Raw genomic sequence first — 8,928 nt, 5'->3', positions numbered from 1 at the left:
AGATGGCTTCCATGGAGACGTGTCTCTACCCGTTCAAGGTGGGGTTGCTTACTGGAGCCCTTTAAGAGGAACCATTTCGGAAAAAGTTTTAGAGCCACCAGAACAAACAGAGCCCACACAGCCAGAGACCTCTGGAGCAGGAGGAGAATGTTCCTAGGGAAGCCGTATGAAATGAGGAGAGAAAACTTATAAATAAACTAGGAGAAAAAAGTTTGTAGGCCAAAATGTGCGAAGGACCTTGACGGTCATGCCCGAGATGAGATGTGCATCTGTCTAAAGAGGGGACGACCCTGCTCCTGAAAGTTCTCCCTGAAAGCTATGTGAAGGGCAGACTGGTCTTGGGGCAATTATTAGTTTACTTGAGGGGGTGCATGGGTAGTTCAGTGGTAGAATTCTTGCCTGCCATGCAGGAGACCCGGGTTCAATTCCCAGCCCATGCACTTCCCCAAAACAAGCAAACAAACAAAAACTAAACAAACAAAAATTCAGCAAATGGTGCTGCAGTAAGGGGATACTCACATGGAAAAAGAATGAAATGTGACCCCAACCACAGAGCATACACACACACAAAAAAAGCTTACTTGAATAGTCCAGGCCAGAGCTTTCCAAACCCAGGGGTACCTCATAAAAATGCAAATTTTCAGGCCTTTCCCGTCAGGCCTGCTGAGTCTTATCCTCTCCATCTGGGCCAAGAAATCTGCATTTGAAAATGGGCACCTCCCTCCCGCACAATGGTTCTGAGAGCACAGAGGGAGAGCAAGTTTAGGGGAAGCTGGTGAACTGAGCTTTGGACCTGTGAAAATGGAGGTGCCTGTGGGACGTCCAGTAGGCAAGTGGTCATAAAGGTATCAAGGTTGCTGATGGTATTTATCAGATCCCTTATTGACTCTCTCCAAGAAGCACCTGGATTTGCACATAGTAGGTGTTTTAATTTGGAAAAGCTGACAGAATGCAATATACCAGAAATGGAAAGGAACAATGGAAACAAACAAACTACCAGAGTTAATGGCTGTTACAGTTTGTTACATTTGCTTTCAGATTTTTTTGTTGCTTCCAGTGTTTTTTCCAGATATCTGTAACATTTTGTCAAATATTAAAGTTCTTTGAACCATCAATGACATTCTCCCCTCTACCTTCACCCCCAGACAACCTCTATCATGAGTGTGATGTATTATTTTTACACTTAAACTTACATTGTTCATCCAATATGCCCCTCCAGCTACTGCCAAAAACTTGAAAGAGTTGTCTGTACAGGCTGCATTCAGACTCCCTTTCTCTCGGACCCAGTCAAATTATGCTTTCACCCTTCTATTCTCCACCGAAACTGCTCTTGTCAGTGTGGGCAGTGACTTCCACACCAGGCAACCAAATGGTTCTTTCCTGGGTCTCATCTTTGTTTACCCATCAGCAGCCTCTGGTACATTTGATCCTTTCTCCTTCTTGAAACACTTTCTTCAATTAGATTTTGAGAACATACACTCTCCGGGTTTTCCTCCCACTTCATTGACTGCTCCTTCTCAGTGTCCCCGTTGCTAAATCCCCGTCCTGGCCACAACTTCTAAATGTTGGGGACCCCTGGGCTCTGTTCCTGCCTCTTCCCTGCTCTATCTACTTTGATTTCTCAGGAGACCTAATCCTTTCTCATGGCTTCAAATACCTTCGATATGCAGATAATTGTTAGATTTTTATCTCCAGTCAGGTCCTGTGCTCTCCTGCACCTCTCTGAACACCTGACATCTCCACTTGGTTGTTCAACAGATATCTCAAACTCAGCATGTCCAAAACTGAACTCCAGGCCTTTGTCACCCTGTCCCCAAACCCGCTTCTCCTATTGTCTTCCCTGTACAGCAAACAGCCATTCCATCCTCCACCCCCCAGACTTGACTTCTCTCAGTATTTTCTTTTCAGCAAATACTGTCTATTTGACTGTCAAAATATATCCAGAATCCAAATGTTTCTTACCACCTCCACTGCTACCACTCTGGTCCAAGCCTTGAGCATTTCTTGCCCAGTGTGCTGGTTTGAAGCTGTTATGTATCCTAGAAAATGCCATGTTCTCATAATCCATCCCTATGGTTGCAGAGCTATCATGGGTGGGACCTTTTGATTAGGTTGTTTCAATTCAGGTGTGACCCACCCAATTCAAGGAGGGTCTTAATCATTTACTGGAGTCCTTTGTGAAGATAAAAAACAGAAAAAGTCCAGAGTGAGAGAGAAAAACCCAAGAGGAACTAAGAGAGGACCCACAAGGGAAGCCACCATAACCAGATCTGAAGGCAACAAAACCCAGGAGCAAAGGACCAGCAGATTCCAAGCATGTGCCTTCCCATGTGACAGAGGTGCCCCAGATGCCAGCAGCCTTTCTTCAGAGTCCAGGTATCATCTTGTTGATGCTTTAATTTGGACATTTTTATGACCTGAGAACTTAGGCCATTACAATTTATTAAATTGTAAGTTAATAAATCCCCATTGTAAAAACCAACCCATTTCTGGCATATTGCATTGAGGCAGCTTTAGCAAACCAAAACACCCAGCTTATCATAATGGCCTCCCAGCCAACCGTCTCCCTCTTCCTTCCTCTCTTGCATCTCAGCAATCTCCTCTCAACAAAGCAGCCAAAAGGATCCCTTAAAAGCCTAAGTCAGATGCCATCACCCCCTGCTCAGACCTTCCAAGGGCCTTATTATGGCCCACAAGGCCCTCCCCAATCCAGTGCCCACTTCTCTCTGGCCTGCCCTCTGGCTTTGTCCCCTTATTCTGCCTGCTTTAGGCCTCCCTGGCCTCTTTGTAATTTATTCTTCAAACACTCCAGGTTTACTCCCACCTCAGAGCCTTCCATCTTGCTCTTCTCAATACCTGGAATGCAGTTTTCCCCAGATAACTGTGCATGGTTTCGTCTTTCACTTCCTTGGAGTCTTTGCTCAAATGTGGTCTTTCAGGGAAGCCTTCCTCAACTGTCCTGTGTTAAGGTGTAATGCCCCCACCCCCACACTCTCTCTTTCCTTCCCTACTTTATTTTTCTCCATAGCACTTTTGCTGTCTGACATACTATATACATATATATATATATTTCTCTTTATTTTGGCCTGCCTTACCCTGCTAGAATGTGTGCTCCATGGCAGCAAGGATTCCAGGCGGTACAACATAACAGTTATTAGGACAGAGTTGGGTCCAGACTACTTGGATTTGAATGGTGTCTCTACCCCTAACTAGTCTTGTGACCTTAGGCGATGTATTAGTTCGTTAAGCTGCTGGATGCAATTTGCCAGAAATGGAATGGCTTTTAAAAAGGGAATTTAGTAAGTTACAAGTTTACAGTTCGAAGGCCATAAATACGGCCTAACAAAGGCATCCAGAGAAAGATACTTTGGCTCAAGGAAGGGTAGTCTGGGAAGGCACATGGCAGGAATCTGCTGGTCCTTGTTCCCAGTTCTGTTGTGTCCGTCCAGCTTATGATGCAGCGGTTTCCTCTCTAAGCATCTGTGGGCCTTTACTTAGCTGTTCTGGGGCAAAAGTTTGGGTTTCATCTCTTAGCTAAGCATCTGCCTGGCTCAGGAGATTTCTTCTCTTCAAGTTCTGGCTATTTCTGTGAGTCCTGGCATAGCATCTGGGCTATTTCTGTTTGATCTCCAAACGTCTACATGCGCTCTCTGTCGGCTCTCTCCAAAATGTTTCCTTCTTAAAAGGACTCCAATAAACTAATCAACACCCACCCGGAATGGGTGGGGTCACACCAACAATTAGGCGTGCCACATCTCCGTGGAGATGATCTAATCAAAAGTTTCCACCCTACAGTATTGAATCAAGATTAAATGAAACGGCTGCACTCACAAGATTGGACCAGGATTAAAATGTCTTTTCTGGGGTACATAATAGCTTTAAACCGGCGAGTTACTTAACTTCACTCACCACATCTTTGTTTCTTCATCTACAGGTTGCAGGAAGTAATAGAACCTGTATCATAAAGTTATTGTGAGGATTATTAAGTTAATACATGTAAAGTGCTTAGAATTGTACCTGCTGTATATTAAATGCTACATAAGCATTTGCAATTATTATCATTATTATTAGAGAATGCTTGGCTCATGGTAAGTCTTATCAAAGTGTTAGCAGTTATTGCTGCATTCCCTGAATTGTGAACAGCCCCTGGCATATAAGGCATTCAAATAAAGATTTGTTGGATGAATAAATTAATGTACCTGTATGCATAAACTATACATGGTATTTTTGCATGTCTTTTAAATTTGCATGAATGGCATCATATCATGTATATCTTTCTTCATCTTTATTTTTTCACTCAAGATTACATTTTTATGAGCTGAGACTCAGCATCAAGGGATTGAGAAAACCTTCTCGACCAAAAGGAGGAAGAGCAAAATGAGACAAAATAAATTGTCAATGGCTGAGAGATTCCAGAGTCAAGAGGTTATCCTGGAGGTTATTCTTACACATTAAATAGATATCACCTTGTTATTCAAGATGTAGTGGAGAGGCTGGAGGGAACTACCTGAAAATGTAGAACTGTGTTACAGTAGCCATGTTTCTTGAAGATGGTTCACAATGTGACTGTGTGATTGTGAAAGTCTTGTGTCTGATGCTCCTTTTATCTACCTTATCAACAGACGAGTAAAACATATGGAATAAAAATAAATAATAGGGGGAACAAATGTTAAACTTAGATTGAAATGCTAGTGATCAATGAAGGGGAGGGGTAAGGGGAATGGCATGTATGAATTTTTTCTGTTGTCTTTTTATTTCTTTTTCTGATTTGATGCAAATGTTCTAAGAAATGATCATGATGATGAATATGCAACTATGTGATGATATTGTGAATTACTGTTTATATATGTAGAACAGACTGACCATATGTTAAGAATGTTTGTGTTTCTTTCTTGTCATTTTTAAAAAAAAAAATTTTTAAATTAAAACAAAGATTACATTTTTAACCTTTAGCCCTGTCAAGACATATATAATATATATACAGATCTTTATTTTTAACTGCTATATAGTAAATATTCCAGCACAGTATTATCTTTATTTTTATATCTGGTCTCCTATTGCTAGACATTAAAGCTATTCTAAGTTTATGCTGTTGTGAACTATGTTGCATTATGTCTTATACATGTCTTTTGATGCACATGGGCAAGAATTCTTCTCCCTATTTACTTAGAGTGGTATTTCTGGGTTGTGGAATTTGTACATTTTCAGTTTTCCTAGACTAACTTGTTTCCTAAAATACCCTTTTGCCTCCTGTTTTGGTTTGCATCGTGTCCCCAAAAAAGATATGTTGAAGTCCTAACCCCCAACACCTGTGGATGTTACTATCTCAGTTTGCTAAAGCTGCCAGAATGCAATATATAAGAAATGGATTGACTTTTACAAAGGGGATTTATAAAGTTACAAGTTACAATTCTAAGGCCATGGAAATACTCAAATAAACAAGATGATACCTTCACTCAAGAAAGGCCACTTGCATCCTGGTTCCTCTGTCACATGGAAAGGCACGTGGTGACGTCTGGCCCTTCTGTCCTGAGTTGGTTTCAAAAAGGTTCTCTCAGCTCCTGTAGGTCCTTCTGCTGGGGCCTTTGCTTTCTCCAAACATCTGCTCTTAAAGGACTCCAGTAATCGGATTGAGACCCACCTTGAATGGGTGGGGCCATATATCCATGGAAACAACTTAATCAAAAGGTCCCACCCAATAAGACGTCTGCTCCGTCAAGATTGAATTAAAATAATGTGGCTTTTCTAGGATTCAAACCAGCACAGTGACCTTATTTGGAAATAGGGTCTTTGCAGACGTAATCAAATTAAGATGAGGTCATTCTGCAGTATAGTGAGCCCAAAGTCCAGTACAATTGGTGTCACTGTAAGACAAAAAGACACAGACACAGAGAGAACAGCCACGTGAAGACAGAGCAGAGTTGGCGTTATGCTGTCACAAGCCAAGGAACGCCAAACTAAGAAGAAGCAAGGAACGCCTAGAATCTTCCAAGAGGGTGGACTTCTAGCCTCCAGAGTTGGGAGAAAATAAATTTATTTTGTCTGAAGCCACCCACACTGGTAATTTCTTACAGCGGCCCTAGGAAACTAACACACCTTCCCACTAGCAAATATGAGAGCACCAGTTCCCCCATATCCTCCTCAATATTTGATTGTCAGACGTTTTGCTCTTGGCCATTTTGGTGGGTGGTGAATTAGTATCTCACCATTTTTTAATTTTAAAAAATTTTTATTAACAAAACATAACATACAAACACGAACATTCTTGGCATATGAACATTCCATTCTTGGTATAGAATCAATGACTCACAATATCATCACATAATTGTATATTCATCACCATCATCATTTCTTAGAACATTTGTGTCACTCCAGAAAAAGAAATAAAATGAAAAACAAAAAACTCATACATACCATACCCCTTACCCCACCCTCTCATTGACTGCTAGTTGATTTCCATCTACCCAATATATTTTAACCTTTGTTCTCCTTATTATTTATTTTTTAATTTTAACATTTGTTCTCCCACTATTTATTTACTTTTAATCCATATGCTTTATTTATCTGTCCATACTGTTGATAAAAGGAGCATCTGACACATGGTTTTCACAATCACACAGTCACACTGCAAAAGCTATATCATTATACAATCATCTTCAAGAAACATGGCTACTGGAACACAACTTTACAGTTTCAGGCATTTCCCTCTAGCCTTTCTAATATACCATAAACTAAAAAGGTGATGTCTGTATAATGTGTAAGAATAACCTCCAAGATAAACTCTCAACTCTGTTTGAAATCTCTCAGCCACTAACACTTTATTTTGTCTCATTTCTCTCTTTTCCCTTTTGGTCAAGAAGGTTTTCTCAATCCGTTGATGCTGAAACCTAGCTCATTCTAGGATTTCTGTCCCATGTTGCCAGGGAGGTTTATACCCCTGGGAGTCATGTCCCACGTAGAGAGGGGGAGGGCGGTGAGTTCTCTTACTGTGTTGGCTTAGAGAGAGAGTTCACATCTGAGCAACAAAAGGGGTTCTCTGGGAGTGAGTCTGAGGCCTAATTTTAAGTAGGCTTAGTCTATCCTTTGTGGGGATAAATTTCATATGAACAAACTCCAAGATTGAGTATCTCACCATTTTTTAAAATAAACTTTTAATTCTAGAATAATTTTAAATTTACAGAAAAATTGTAAAGATAATACAAAGTGGGTCCATGTATTCCTCACCCAGTTTACTCTAATGTTAGCATCTTCCACTGCCATGATATATTTGTCAAAACTTAAGAAACCAACATTGGCACATTTAATAATAACTAAATTCCAGATTGTATTTGTATTTCTCTAATATCTTTAGTCTGATCCAGGTCCCCTCCAGGATATCATTTAGTCATCATGTCTGCTTAGTCTCCTTTGTCTGTGCCAGTTTCTCTTCTGGTTTGTTGAAGCAATAAGTCAGACAACACTTGCCACAGTAATGTCTGTCGAAGTGGCTGACCATAAGAACTCCAGCACCACATCCATCTGAAGGGCATTCTCGTCAAAGGCGACTAATTTTGCCATTCTCATCCACCTTATAGTATTTCAGGACAGCCAGCTTAACCTTCTTTCTCTTAGGTTTATTCTTCTTGGGAGTAGTATAGCCTTCTTTCTCCTTTTCTTAGCACCACCACGAAGTTTCAACACAAGATGAAGAGTGGATTCCTTTTGAATGTTGTAGTCAGACAAGGTATGTCCATTTTCCAGTTGCTTGCCACCAAAAATCAGTCGCTGCTGATCAGGAGGAATTCCTTCCTTATCTGGGATCTTGGCTTTCACATTTTCTATTGTATCTGAGGGTTTAACCTCAAGAGTAATAGTCTTTCTCCACAGGGTTTTTATGAAAATCTGCATCTTGGTGGCAGCTCCACCACAGATGAAGGACCAGAAAAGCAAACAATGCACTCTTATAATCCATACTAGATTATTACTTCAGGGGAGAGATCCTATCTAGTTCATCTTTGAAACTGAGCACTGAGCATGATGCAGTGAATGTTGAATGAATGAATGAATGAGGCTATAATCTGGATCATTGGTCTTCAGACTTTTGCTCCCATGCCACCTATAGGAATTTTCTTTTTAAAAACTGCACCCCCTCTCTGTTAGTGAATGTTCCTACAGAAACTAAATGGCATACTTAAATAGGACAATTCAAGGAGATTACATAGACAAAAGGTCTAATTATGAAGATTTGATCAAAGTGTATGACAATCACAAGGGATCATGCGAGAGCTGGGACTGGCAGCAGACTGTCGCCACCATAATCCTGAAGGGTCAAGCCCTCTGCCTTGAATGAAGAAGGTACTTGCTGTTCAGGGGCAGAGCCAGCCTGACTCAACCGCCTGGGGTGGGAACCAGGGGAAGAGAAACCCTGACTTGGCATTCCTCCCTCCCTTCCATCTCTTGCCAGGGTTCCCCATTGGCCAAATCCAAGCCCAGGCCAGAGGGCACAGGAGTCACTGATGTCCTCTACCACCCATTTCAGTCATTCAAAAAAGAGGGAAGGGTGGAGGAGGCAGAGAACGGATCCACAGGGCCTCGTGAAGGATATCTGGCATACCTTTGTACATTTTTAAGTTGACAACTAACTAAAAGAGTCATCTTAAGTGCAAATCATTGCAAAGGATATGTTTACAGGCCTATGGTAAATATTAACATTAAGCAAAACTGTTCTATCTCCAAATGAAAGGTAAATGCCATTGTAATTTGATACCTACTGTCATCCATTTAAAGAAAATGCCAGAACAACTCTACTTTAACAGGCAGAAATGCCACATTATTATTTTTTCTTCTTGAATGTATAGTTATGTTTTGCTTACTCTCACGGAATGTTATGCTAGTATAATATATTTTATGTTTGAAAGTCTTGTTATTGTTTGCCTAATTCGTACAGTA

At 40.9% G+C, this 8,928-nt stretch overlaps 1 non-coding gene and 1 pseudogene across 1 annotated transcript; one reads left to right on the top strand and one right to left on the bottom strand.

Moving 5' to 3' along the window:
• The first annotated feature begins 369 nt into the window (after nt 1–369).
• TRNAG-GCC (transfer RNA glycine (anticodon GCC)) lies at nt 370–440 on the top strand. Its single transcript has one exon. It is a non-coding gene; the product is annotated as a tRNA-Gly (tRNA).
• Nucleotides 441–7,387: 6,947 nt separating this feature from the next.
• Nucleotides 7,388–7,887, bottom strand: LOC143658498 (ubiquitin-ribosomal protein eS31 fusion protein pseudogene; annotated as a pseudogene).
• Nucleotides 7,888–8,928: the final 1,041 nt, after the last annotated feature.

Source organism: Tamandua tetradactyla, chromosome 2 (genome assembly GCF_023851605.1).
Source record: "Tamandua tetradactyla isolate mTamTet1 chromosome 2, mTamTet1.pri, whole genome shotgun sequence".
In the NCBI taxonomy this organism is placed as follows: domain Eukaryota; kingdom Metazoa; phylum Chordata; class Mammalia; order Pilosa; family Myrmecophagidae; genus Tamandua; species Tamandua tetradactyla.
The sequence above is the reverse complement of the archived record's forward strand: the minus strand, read 5'-3'. Positions and strand labels throughout refer to the sequence as shown.